Genomic DNA, 14675 nt, shown 5'->3' with positions numbered 1-14675 from the left:
TCGCAAAGTCGTCAGAGAACTTCTGACGACCCTCACATATTGCGGCCGGTTTGTGAGGTAATCTGTAATCCATGTTGTGAGGTGTAGGTCCACTCCAGCGTTCCGCAGTTTGTCCCCCAGTAGGTTGGGCTGGATGGTGGTGAAGGCACTGGAGAAATCAAATAACATAATCCTCACAGTGCTCCCAGCATTCTCCAGGTGTAACAGCGCTGAGTGGAGGAGGTAGGTGATGGCGTCCTCCACCCCAATGCCGGGCTGGTAGGCAAACTGTAGCGGGTCCAGTGATGAGCTCACCAGCGGTCGCAGGTAGGCAAGGACGGGTCTCTCCAGTGTCTATATGAGGTGAGACGTCAGCGCCACTGGTCTGTAGCTGTTGAGCTCCTTCGGGTGGGGATCTTAGGCATTGGGACCAGGCACAAAGTTTTCCACAGCTGTGGAACTCTGCCCAGCTTCAGGCTCAGGTTGAACATGTGCTGGACAATGTCACACAGCTGGTCGGAGCAGGTCCTGAGGAGCCGGGAACTGATCTTCCTCACATTCATCCTCCTCAGTTGGTTCCTCACCTGCGCTGTCGTGACGGACAGGCAGGAACCAGCAGACAGACTGGGTTGTTGGAAGCTGGTCGTAAGAGGAGGGGGAGGAGGGGAAGTCCACAGTGAGAGTGGGTGCAGCTGCAGGGGGTGCTGGTGGTTGGGGGGAGGGACAGACGTCTGGTCGAATCGGTTGAAGAAACAATTCAGTTCATCTGCCCAGTCCTTGTCCTTCTCAGTCAATGTCTTTGGGCTTTTGTGGCCTGAGATGGGTTTTAGGCCCCTCCAGACACCAGTGACATTACTGGTCTGTAGCTGGTCCTCCATTTTCATCCTGTAGGCATTCTTTCTCTCTCTGATCCTTCTCCTCAGCTGGATCTGCACGGCCTTCAGCTCCTCTCTGTTTCTTGACACAAAAGCCCTCTTCTTCTCCTTCAAGAGGGCCTTTATGTCGGGAGTAATCCATGGTTTTTTGTTGGAAAAACACCGCACAGTCTTGGTGGGTACGGTGTTCCTCTCACAGAAGTTTATGTAGTCTTTGATGGTGTCGGTGAGTGAATCAATGTCCTCCCCATGAACCTCGCTGAAGAGTTCCAACCTGGTTGAGTCGAAGCAGTCCCGCAGAGCCTCTTCAGCCTCCGTGGACCATCTTCTGACCATGCGGGTCACAGCTGGGTGCCTGTGCACCAAGGGTTTGTCCACAGGCTGGAGAAATACCAAGTTGTGGTCCGCTCTTCCAAGAGGGGGTAGGGGGTGGGGTGTATATGCCTCCTTGGTGTTGGCATAAAACAAGTCCAAAATTATATTGTCTCTGGTGGCATGGTTACATACTGCGTGAAGGTTGTAAGGGAGGACGACAGAGAGATATGGTTGAAGTCCCCAGAGATGATCAGCAGGGCGTTGGGTGACTGTGTTTGCAGCCTGTTCACGACAGTCATTAGGGCATCACACGCTGCATCAACCTTGGCCGACGGGGGGGACGTACACCGTCACAGCTATGACGTGTGAGAATTCCCTCGGGAGATGATATATAAAGTAAACTAACTTTTACCAGTGTCAGAAATGATATTGCTTTTCAACACAGTCTTTTTTTCCTTAGCGCAGCTGTACCACCCTCAGGATTAAGCCTGAGAGTCAGCATAAATCCCATGGAGGCTTTAATTGACAAAAGGACTGACAATGAAGCTTACTGTTTGAGTCAACACTGAAATCATTTTGCAAAAATAAAGGACAGCAAGATAAATGATGAGAGATCCGTGACTGTTTCCATGAGTGCTATTCAGTAGTCGTGAGTCGATGCGCTTTCTGCCTGTTCCATGTTCTCATTTGTATTATGACTGTGTATATTGGTATAAGTGTGCTTAGCTATCTTGTTTACTCACGGTGGTGTGAAAGTAATCATTTTGATTGATGGCCACCATATATAGTTCCACCCATTTTTACATCCAATTCGACTTGTGAAAAGCCTTGGAAAATACCAAAAGAAATTACACATTTCACCAATGTGTACAGTTAGACTCCACTTTGCGCTAGACGTGTACAGAGCATGAGAATAGGACACCAAATGTCCTTTGACCGAAGACCATTTCAGGGTGTAGTCCGTCTTTTGCCCGAGTCGGCTTGGCTAGCCTCCAGTATTGAAAATGGATATATGAAAGGATTCATTCATTCAGCAGTTGTGATCTCAAACACCTGTGCAGGACCAATTCTGGGCCTGAGCAAGATGCAGCTTAGGTCGTTGCTGACAACCGCTCGCCAATGTAACAAGGTACTCAGCCCATCCTGCCTCAAGACACAGAAGCCAAGCAAATACCAGGACCCCGGCAACGATAAACTGCCATGAAGAACTCAATCAATCAATCAATCAAACAAACTTTATACAGTATAGCAGTATATATATATATATATAAAACAGTATATACAGTATAGGTCCTGGTATTTGCTTGGCTTCTGTGTCTTGAGGCAGGATGGGCTGAGTACCTTGTTACATTGGCACTTTTTATACATAGAATGCAGCTCAAAGTGCTGTACAGTTAACACATTTCAAACTTAGAACAAAAAAAAGGGGGACTCCCCCCTTCCCCTCAATATACACAAATTTATATCCCCACAAACATGCCTATGCTCGCGCACACACTCACATACACACATTCACACAAATATACAAAACTTGCACACATTCCGTAATGATCATGATACTAAAAAGACATGGCAAGGCACAGAGAAACCATATAAGGGGGGGGGGGGGGGGGGGGGGGGAAGCAAGGACCATACCTCCCAGCATGGAGGCCCGTGAAGAGGAAACACTGGCTCTTAAAAAATACAATAATAATAATAAATATAAAGGGCTCAAATTAAAATAAGTATATAAGTTATTCAAAAGCGAAGCTAAAAAGATGTGCTTTAAGCCTCCTCTTAAAAATGTCAACAGTCTTTGCAGATCTGATGTCCTCTGGCAGGCTACTCCATGACTGGGGACCAAAATGGCTGAATGCAGCCTCACCATGTGTTTTGGTCCTCACCCTGGGAATAATAATCCGCGAAGGTTGATATGATAAACGCAGGTCAGATAAATAAGATGGCCTAAGACCGTGAAGACATTTTAAAACTAATAAAAGCACTTTAAACTCTATCCTAAAGCACAGAGGGAGTCAATGCAGCAATTTTAACACTGGTGTCATGTGTTCCCGCCCTCTGGTCCTCGTCCTGGTTGAGCTGTCGGAAATTCCCTGCCATCCATGACTCAATATCTGAAATATAATTTAAAAGGTTATCAAGGCCCCGTGTTGTCAGGAGACACGGCAATATACAGCAGTGCATCATCAAAAATGTCAGAACTTGTTGATGTAAGGGTTTTACTTCAAGCATACACTATGTATCCTGCGCTGGCAGGAACTAAAAAAAAAAAAAGTAAGCCAAGCTTTTTTTGGGTCAGGGTGAAAATAGACACTGAGCATCTTAAGATGCAGACGAGACAAAATGCCATTTTGTCTGCCTTAAAATGAAATGGCCCAATGATGTAAAATGCTTTACAACATGTCTAAGTGAAATTCCTCACGTGAGCGGGAGACAACACATGAAAAGATAGCATCTGAGATCTTTCCAGGTGTAAAACTGACAGATGAATTGTTGGTCTTCTCACAATGTCCGTGTCCCCTCAGGGAAAACCTCCAAGGAAAGCTCTGGTGCTTGTTCTAGGGTAATTTTTTTTAAGTATTCAGTGACTTTTGGAATGACGTGTCTCACCAATAGCTTGAGAAACAGCATATGGTCCTAATTTATCCAGACACATCCAGTCATTTAAAGCTGTACCATCCATGAAATCTAAAATAATTGCCGACTCTGTTGTCATGCTAAAGCAGTGGTTCTCAATTATTTTCTGTCATGCCCCCCCTAGGAAGAGGAAAACATCTCACGCCCCCCTCCCCCCGCATGACTATAAATAGTATCATTTATCTATAAAATTGTAAAAGTACACCTTTGCATAACACTGTATCCTTATGAACGTATAAGAGAATTAAAAAAAAGAAATACGGACCAACTTACAACAAAGAATAGCTTTAGTAACTGGAACAGAAAAGATTTAAAGTGCATCTGAAATTCAAAAATGACATTAAATCCTTAATTTAACAATAAATATTTTTTGACTGACCATGTCAAACCATACGAGACTGAAAAATAAAATTACATAAAATCAATAACTAATAATGCATTCAAACTAATCACCAACATTATCTCAGAGCACAATATTTTTTAAAAAAAGAAACACTGTGCTAAAGTGATTATTTTCCCCCTGGCTACAATTACTTTTCCATCCAGTGTATTTAGTGTCCTTTGGTTGTGATCAGCAGCTACAACATTTCATAAGATTGCACACTTCACTCACATTAAAAAAATATTTTATTCTATCTTTTCAAAGCTGAAGAGATAACACTTCTCCTCCAAAGTCAGCATTCAGCTTGTCTCCCAGTGTAAATTCACTGTGCCCTCAAAATAACTCAGCACACAACCATTGAAGTCTGAACTGCTGATATCAAAAGTGCATAAACTCAGTGTGAAAGCCCAAATCGTGCCCAAAATTTCAATATTTTGTGTGACCACCATTTTTTAAAGCATTTGCAAGATTTCTCACACTTCTGGCATGGAGTTCATCAGCATTTCACAGGTTGCCAATGACAACTTCACACAGCCGGTTGATATCAAAGACCTGAACCCTTTCATGCACCCTGTAACCTGATAACTTGATAAGCTGTCCACTGTAGTAACCACTGTCCCTGAAAGGGTTAGATTCCTCCATTTTCCATTTAAGGCTGCCACACATGCCTAAACAGTGTTTAGGTCTGGAGACGTTGCTTAATCAGTATATAAACTTTAACCGTAGCTCATTAAAGGGGATGTCAACCCCAAAAATGTCTTTAAAACATGTTTTATGCACCCCCACCAGTCTAAACGAGGTATTCTCATTAATATTGTGTTTGTGAAGAAAGAGTTAATCAGCCAAATTGCCCCGTTGTTTATCCATCTCAGGGGGTGGTCATTTGCCACATGCTGTCGACTGAAAATTACATCACAGTTGCTCAGGTCATGACCAGACACGGCGCAATTGAAGAAAACAAGTGATTGCGATTGGTGTGGTGAGATTTAAAAGGATTATTCGAACCATCTCAACCAGGAGGTGCTAGTGGATTTACTAATGATTACCACCACTTGTTTCCGGCAGAAGGCTCAATTGACGGCAGCCTGAATGATTTTCCTGTTCCATTGTTGTTGCCCAGCTAATCTGGTAATAAAAACAGTTATTGAACATGAATCCGTGACATCATAAAATGGCATCAAAAGTCGCCCTGCAGCCAAGACTGAAGCAACGTGATGGCTAAGTTTCACTCTCCTGAATTGTTTGACTTGACCCAACTGTCGACTTGGCCGACCTTGAGGCAGCATTTTTTCCGCTTTAGCATTGCAAACAAGTTTGACCAAGAAGATTAGGATATACTCGTAACTATGCTGTCATAGGCTATGGGGAAAGAAGCAGAACCAATTTTTATCACCTTTATGTGTCCACATGATGTTGAGGGCTATTATGAAGAAGTGTTAAAGGTTCATGAACATTTTGTTCCTAAACCTAATTCAATAGACCAATGTGCCTGTTTCCAATGGCGCTCGCAGCTCCAAGGGAATAGCGTGCAGGTGTTTGTCAGAAAGCTTGACAAAGGTTTTACAAGCTTGCAGAGCACTGTGACTACAAGAGATGAGCAGATAAAGCATCTCATTGTGATCGGCATCACAGATATAGACGTGCCACAAAAGTTAAAACTTAAACCGGATTTGACATTGAAAAAGGCAATCAGTATTGCACATCAGTCAGAGCTGAAAAAAAATATGCCAGCACCGGAGCAACAAATGCACGCAAGTACAAGCAGCCCAGGCAGTATGATGAAAGACATTTTAAACACAAAGATATTGATCAATAAAAAACTGTGACACAACAAACAATGAAAATGCGCATGACGTTTGGATGACAGCATGAATGCACTGCATGTCCAGCTATAGGTAAACACAGGCTAGTGCCCAGAGTAAATGGCCTTGAGTCATGATGTTTTCGGGGACATTGGACTGTTAAATCATGAACCACTCAAAATGGAGCTTCAGTCGGAGGCCGAGCTAATACAGCATTGCAACCCTGAGGCGCATCCCATTTCCAATCCGACTTCAATTTCCAATCCTCAAACTGTAGAGGAAGTAAAGGGAAGCCACAAACTGGCGCGCCCTGATGGTGCCAGTAATTAAAAGGAACAAGAAACCTCTGATCTGTGTCAATTTAACTCGATTGAACAAAGCTTTGAGGAGAGAGAGGTGCATCCTGCCCACAGTCGGGGACATTGAACCAGGCGAAACAGTCTTCTTGTGGATGTTTCAAAGGTAGGTTTTGACAGATCCCACTTGTTGAATGAGTGAAGCGCGACTCAGCAGTTGATAGTCCGCTGCTCTCCGCCGTGCGTGCATCAGCGCAGACGTGTACGCACGCACGTCTTTTGGATTCAACCAATCAGTGCTGACGCAACGGACGTTACACATCAAAGAGCTTTGATCTCTTTCAACAGCTCAGCTAGCCTAGCCACGACAACAGCTAAGCTAGTGGAGTTGAGACGACACCACGCTCGAGGTCGGACGGACACGCTCTCTCTCAATCTGTATGTGTCTCTTTTCCTTTTCTATCCAAATATATATTTTTCTACACAATAGCAGTCTCGTCCACAACGTCTTTTTTCGTTCCACCGGGGTTTAGCCAGTGAGTTTATAAAAAGACCTAAAATCTCTTGAGGGCAACCCGATGGTCGAGTGGTTAGCGCGTCGACCTCACAGTGTAGAGGTTGTGGGTTCGATCCCGGCTCCGGCCTTCCTGTGTGGAGTTTGCATGTTCTCCCCGTGCCCGCGTGGATTTTCTCCGGGTACTCCGGTTTCCTCACACATTCCCAAAACATGCATGGCAGGATGATTGAACACTCAAAACTGTCCCTAGGTGTGAGTGTTAGCGCACTGTGTTGTTCGTCTCTGTGTGCCTTCCGATTGGCTGGCAACCGGTTCACGGTGTCCCCCGCCTACTGCCCAAAGACGGCTGGGATAGGCTCCAGTACGTCCCGCGACCCTTATGAGTATAAAGTGGTTCAGAAAATTGATAGATGGATGGATGTTCGCCGGATGGTGGATTCCACTGGAACTTGGAACGTACAATGGCCCTCAGTTTGCTTCATCGGCATTACATCAGTTCAGCGGGGAGTACAACCTCAAGCACACTTCGATCAAGTCCTCTCGACCCTCAAGCGAATGGAGCAGCTGGGAGGAGTGTTGCTCAAGCAAAAAGAACCCTTCGTCAACCAGATCCACAATTTTTTCTTGCTGAGCTATAGATCCACACCCATCGCTGCAAGAAACCAGAGCCCAGCTCAACTGATAATTCTGCGTGAAATAACGACAGTTTTCCTATTGCAACACCAGCTGAGCCTGACTGCAGTTTATCACCAGGCGATGAGAACACAGGACCAACGCACAAAGCCGCCTGCTGCTTTTTCTACAACAGGCGCCACTCCACCCATATTCTGCTTGTACTGGAGCCTGGCCAGTGCGTTACTGGCAAACTGGATGGGGAAAAGAGCTGAAAACCCCCAGCAAAAGTCATCCTTCAAGCTTCCGAGCCAATGTCCTATCTCATCCAAACTGACCATGGAACAGTTGCATGCAGGAACAGAAGGTATTTACAGAAAGTGCCTCAGCCAGCTTCCCAAAGTGCTTGACGAGAGATGAGTAGTGACTGTTACTTTTGCTAACTTGACGTTTGCTTATCCAGGTGACACAGACAAACCTCTCACCTCTACAAACATTTGCTACCTGTGTGCTCACAGTTTCCTCAAATTCAGGTGCCGACTGGTTACCGGTCACAGTGCAGAGGTCTGCGGTTTGATTCCGGTCCCGGCCTTACTGTGTGGAGTTTGCAGGTTCTCCATGGGCCTGCGCGGACTTGCTCCCACACTCAAAAACATGCATGGTAGGTTGATTGAACCATCCAAATTGTCCCAAGGTGTGAATGTGAGTGCGAATGGTTAGTTGTCTGTGTTTGCCCTGTGAGTGGTTGAACACTAGTTGAGTATGTACCCCACCTACTGCCCGAAGACAGCTAGGCCAGGCTCCAGCACGCCCACGACCTTCATGAAGATAAATGGATCAGATAATGAATGAATGGATGGATGGGTTTGATTTTTACAATGATCCAGAGGGATCGTCCCAGCTGTTGTCATATTTATGAATGATATATGCTGACATCTGTCTGCCTGTGCTTCGAAGAAATACACCCAAATCGTGTTCCACCACCTGTGCTACCATTTAGACCTGCTAAGTCAAAGTTTTCTCACCAAATTGGCAAGTGCGCCAGAGCAGTGTAATACAAAATGCCCTTATTGTCCCGCAACGCCTCGCGACACGCGGCGCGGTCTACGACATTCACAAACATTATAAACTAGACTTGAACCGGCATGAAAATGGAGAAGTGCCCGTTTTTATGCCAAGCGCAGTCATCTTTTTGTGACCAAATTATCAGGCGTGTGGGGGGCGTGGCAGCCGGAATGCCAGCACATTGCGATCTCAAACACTCTAGACTAGACTTGCCCCAGCACCAAAATGAAGATGTTTTCACACCAAGCGCAGGGGTGCCTGCCGATGAAAATAGGGCCCATAATCTTGATCTTGTCCATGCTTTTGCACAGTTTTTTTCAAATCCCCTCAAACGTCTTTGCTCTTCTTTCTTTTCTCCACAGACACACAACACAAAGGCTGAATCACCTTTTGTTGGTGAAAATTCTTTATTCATGTGGGATAAACCATTATGCAAAATCTTGTTTGTGAGGGAATCCCACACAAGAAACAACCTTTTCCCCATTTTAACCAGCTGCTAAAGAGATTTCTAAATAGCACACCTGAATTTAATTTAAAATGAAAACACCATGGCATGGAATAATTGTACATTATTCGTCACCATTTTGATGACAATAATTTGGTCTAGTACATTTTTGTGTGGAATTATCAGGTTTGCCCTTTCTCTTTAAAAATTTTTTTTGTTATTGTAAACAAGAGAAATATTTGAATACTGAAGAATGTGTGCGTCATCTGACGAAAGCACAGGGGTTCCAATGTTTTTAGCCACGCCTGTATTTATTACCTATTCACTGCGTTTCCTACTGTTAATTGAAATTACCCCAAAACAAATGCGAGACTCGAGCCCAGGGGTTTTGTTAAACGGTACCCTTTTGTGGATCCTTCAGCAGAAGATAACTGGAAATTTGTCATCTTAGCTCAACTTATGATGAACCTGACATTCACTCAGAAACGTAACATGAATATAGCATAAGCATTGAAACCATTCGGTGTGAAATAACCACTTTACTGCACATCTGAAAGCAAAACTACACCTCTAATATGTATATTATCCTACCGACTGCTGTCAGGCTGCTGAATAAAAATAATAACAATAATAATAATTAAATGATGTGAAAAACAATTGTAAATAGCACTGCGACTTATCCATTTTGTATTTATATTGCACTTAATTGAACGGTGTTATTTTTTTCTTCTATCTTCTCTCTACCCACTATCTTGCTGCTGTAGACTGTCAATTTCCCCAGTGTGCGACAAATAAAGGATATCTTAATCTTAATCTTAATGTTGTTGTGTGCAACTGTTGTGAACAACAGAGAGGAAATTGTGAGAAAATGCCTGGTAAATGACACAGTCAAACAAAAACTTCCCCGGGGCTGCAAATGTTGGCTCTTGTTGCTTGTACATTGGAATTATCTCAAATGTCGGTGAACAACTGGCTCAGGACGCACAAGCAGGAGTGGTCATGCCGAGGCCTGTTATTTCTGCTCGTTATCACTCCACGGGACGGTTACACTGAACACCACATAATTAAAGAAAAAAAACCTTTCATGTCATTCTTTTCTTAAGAATACAGCTTTGACTAAGTTTGTTTAGTATTCTCTGCAGGGCAGCACTGTGAGTAATGGGCCTGTACCCTGCGTAGATTATTTTGCAGTGGCCATTGGCCTATCAGTAGAAGCACCCAGGTTGCCCGCTCAATCTAATGAGATCAAGTATAAGAATCTTTTTATTTTTTTTTTTAAATGTTGCCTTTACAAAGGCTTTCAGGGGCTCCTGTATTGCATAGTGTGTGATTATAGTGATAATGTTATTCACAAAAAAATGAAAACATTTTGTTTCTGCACTAATTGAAAAATGTCAACTGCTTTCGAAAAAGGAGGCTTCACTAGTACAGACTAGTACGGCTTAGTCATGTTTGACGTCTAAATAAGAAGTTCCTACCACTTTCTCAATGTGGCTGCACTGTTTGACCTGCCAACTGAGAGTTTCTGTTATCAGGCACGGGTGTGTGTCGGTGCTTTGTACACATTCATAATGAATGACTCTAAATCACATTTGACTGAGTCAGAAGAAACCCCCTCTGCTATGTGCACACAAAGGTGCAGGGCGGACTTGCGAAATACAGTGTGAGATTATTCACACTGTTCGTTGTATCGACCCCTTGACCTGAAGGTTGTAAATGAACTTACTGGAAATGTATCATGTTACACTGGAATACGGAAATGGTTTGTATTCCTAAGAGGTCATTGAGGCACAAAGCTTTATTCGATAAATCTGATCCAATACAAGATGTTAGATGGTTTCATGAAGTTATACACTACTTCCTTGTACACACCGTCGAGTGTGTGTGTCTTAGAGATGAATATCACAGTTTTCTCGTTTAGAGACCTCATTTAAAGTCTTTCTCTTTTGTCTGCATACATTTTCAAATTATTGGGTTAGCATTAAGTAAGTAAATGACTTAAATTCTATGTATTTAATGTATTTAATTCTCTATAAGATTCACAAATATCTTAGTCCTGACTGGTCAGTATATTGAATTTGTATTTTTAAAAATAGCTAGTGGAGTGGGATGTGATCAAAATTTGAAATTAATTATATTTTCACTGAATAAAGTTTATGGGCTGCTGCAAGAAGGGTAGTAAGAGTTTGAGAAATATTTTAGGTGGTGGACTGGTTAGCCTCACAGTGCGGAGGTCATGGCTTCGAAACCGGCCCCGGCCCACCTGTGTGGAGTATGCATGTTCTCCCTGTGCCTGCAGGGCTTTTCCACATTCCAAATACATGCAAGGTAGCTTGATTGAATCCCAAAATTGTCCATAGGAGTGATTGTGAGCACAAATGGTTATTTGAGAGGGGAAGTTTGACAAACTCTCAACTCAACTTTAATCATAGAACACTTTAATGCTAAAGATTGCTGCCTACAAAGTACTGGACATGGAGTGCGAATCAGGCATACAAAAATAATGACAGTTGAAACAATAAATTAATAACATAAAAACAGTAAACAATTTCAAAAATGGAAACAAGGCCATGTCTTATGCCTGCAGCATGAAAATGCGTTGCCTAAACTTTAGTGGGAGATCACTCCAAAGAGCAGAACGCTTCCTGTTGTCCGAGCTCTCAACATCGAAATGAAAGCACAGCCCATCGGGATAGAATTTGGCGCAAAATGTAAACCTTACCTCTGTTAGTCAAAGTTCTCAATCGTAAGAAAATATACTCTGGATGGGTGATGCAAAAGTTTGTTCTTTGAGAGGCTCTCACACGCACTGATGACAGTTTTTCAGTGAAAACAATTACAGAAGTTGTCAATAACAGTGGCAATGTAAGATGGCTGACCTCTGGCTTCAGCCGCGAGGGGCCATTTGTTAATACAGTCATATATACATACTGTATCTGAGTACATGCCCATGGACCACAGTGCATGTGTGCGTTGGTCTGTTGTTGTTGGGTTTGTTTTTTGTTTTTTGTTTTTTGCATGTGTGTTTATGAAGTATGTTTTCAACACGATTGACTGTCACCTCTGAAGATGTACTGGGCCAGCCTGAAATAATCTTTTTTAATCTTATGTTAACGAGTATTGCTGTGGTTGTCCAAAACCTACCTTTTGAAATTATGGCCAAAGACTTGAACATTGTTTAAATTTTCTGAGAAAACGTGTTTGTTTGGGGTTTTTTTTTTTTTTACATGATTGAATTTTCAAAAGAGCTGTTGAGTCTGTCCACTTCATTACCTTTGCAACTTCTTCAGGAGCCATTACCCTTACACACACACACACACACACACGCACGCACACACGCACGCACGCACGCACGCACGCACACACGCGCACACACGCACACACGCGCACGCGCGCACACAAACACGCGTACGCGCACACACACACGCGCGCGCATTGTAATTCCTTTTTATGTTGCCTACCAGCTGGTGCACACAGCTGCTTTATTTTACAATAGCATAAGAAACTGAGTCTTTTTGAACAGAAAAAGGATCTTCATATATCATGAAACTCATCAATGCACGAACTCCATTTTGCTCCATAGACGGAAAAGGAAATCTAGTTAATATATTACTCAACAGCTCGAACCCAGCTTCAGTTTTAAAAGGCTCGTTTTATCATTATGCTTTACTGCCATCTATTGGTAGATCTCGGTAACTTCAAGTACGTGTAGGACAACCTCTTAAAAGTCATTCAAATCCCAGGAGCACACACACACACACACACACACACACACACACTTTTTGTTTGTTGGTTTGTTTTAATCTTATTTCACTTCATAAGGAAAAGGGGGGGGGGGGGGTCCTATAGATGGCCAGAACTGAATTAAAGAACACCATATTTGTTGTGCAAAAAAAAAGTGTTTTTAGTCAAGGTGTCTTGGTAGTTTGCTCTTGTGAACTTGTTCAAACGTTTGTTTCTTGCTCTGTTTCGATCACCTGAAAAAGAATAAGTGCATTGGACTGGACAATACACGGCAGCAAAAATTCAAACCTGACAGTGTGTTGGAATTGCCTCCTTGGACTAATGGGGCTTTTTATTTTCATCGTCTCCTCACTCCATCCATTCTTGTGAATTTTTTTTTTTTGGGTCAAACTATGGCAGCAGCAATAATGTTTTCAGATTTGCATTATACATGTTTTTTAATTATATTGTTGAGGCGACTGACCAGCACTGTGGCCCAAAGTGTCATGATTCGGTTTAGGGACCAACAGGTGGCACTGTAGGGCTCCCCCGGCAGCTGCACACCTGTTGGTCATTTGGTAATTAGTTGTATAAAAGGACTCCTGCCCGAACACTTGGTGTCGGGTCATTGTGTTGCTTCTTGCTACTGTCATGCGTGTTGCGGTTTGCTCTTAGTTTCTGTCATGTTTCGTTCATTGTTATGTTTTAGCTTTAGTCATGGTTTTTGTTTGATACTTTGGACTTTGTGTGTTTGGGATTTAGTTTTCTTTGTTTTAAATACAATTCTTCAAATACACCCTGCTCCTCCCTCCTGCCTGCTTTTTGGGGTCCACCACCACCTTGCGACGTGACACAAAGGTGGTCTGTGCCTGGGTTGTGGTGGCAACTGCCTGGCCAAGTGGAATGCAGTTTTGGTGGTCAGTGAGGCCAAAACTGTGGGGGAGTTTGGTGAATCCATGGAGAAGGTCTTCCAGACAGCTTCAAGGAAATTCTAGTCCACCATCAGGTGTCTTAGGAGGGGGAAGCAATGCAACATTATAACACGCTGCTGACCTCGACTTTGGATATTGTGAGTTGGTGGAGAGAATGCAAAGCACTTAGAATACCTCACTTCCATCAACACCCCTTCCGTTGAAGAAGCAGAGTTTCGGTTCTATCCGGTGGGCTCTCCAATTTTTGGATTTGAGGTCACCAAAGTGTTAAAAGAAGGGACTTTGGGCTGTATTAGAACCACCCAGAGTTTCTAAAGGCTCTGAGTGCTGTGGGTCTTTCCTAGTTGACATGCCTCAGCGACATTGCATGGATATCGGGGATAGTGCTTCTCCATTGGTAGACTGGGCTGGGTGCGTTCCAACTACAGGGTGATCACTCTTCTCTGCCTCCCTAGTAGTTCTACTCAGGAAGTGCTGTAAAGGAGTGTCCATTGGGAAGTCAGATGTCTGATTCAGGAGGAGTAGTGTGGATTTTCGTCCTGGCCGTGGAACAATGGAGCAGTTCTAAACCCTTGGCAGGGTCCTCAAGGGTGCATGGGGGTTTCAGCATGACTGAAAGAACAAGATTGAAACAAGAGACGAAAATGAGTCACCTCCACAGGGTATCTATGATTTAACTCAGAGAGAGGTAGAGAAGCTTGTTCTTCCAGGAGAGGTTCAGACTAGAGCCGCTACTCCTTTGCGTCAAGAGTAGCCAGGTAAATTGGGCATCTGATTAAGATGACCTCTGGACGCAGCATGTACAGCTCTCAGCAGGGCTTCAATGCATTAACTCACCATTTCTTTGTTCAGTCAAGGACGTCAGGAGTCAAATTATGATTGCTGGACATGTACTGGAATTGATATTGAAGAAACGTTATTGATCTTTCAAGTTTGGAATAATATAGACTGTCAATAATGCTTTCAGATAATGTTTTGATAAACCTTATCTAACTAAGAGGCTTGCTTGCATTCCTAGCCAATTGTCCACACAACTGATTGAAGGCAGCCATCTTGATTTTATCCCTTAAAATTTGGTGGCGATTCGATTTTCTCGGT

This window comes from Hippocampus guttulatus, chromosome 12 (assembly GCF_054856545.1).
Source record: "Hippocampus guttulatus isolate MCC_2025c chromosome 12, RoL_Hgut_1.0, whole genome shotgun sequence".
Lineage (NCBI taxonomy): Eukaryota > Metazoa > Chordata > Actinopteri > Syngnathiformes > Syngnathidae > Hippocampus > Hippocampus guttulatus.
The sequence above is the reverse complement of the archived record's forward strand: the minus strand, read 5'-3'. Positions refer to the sequence as shown.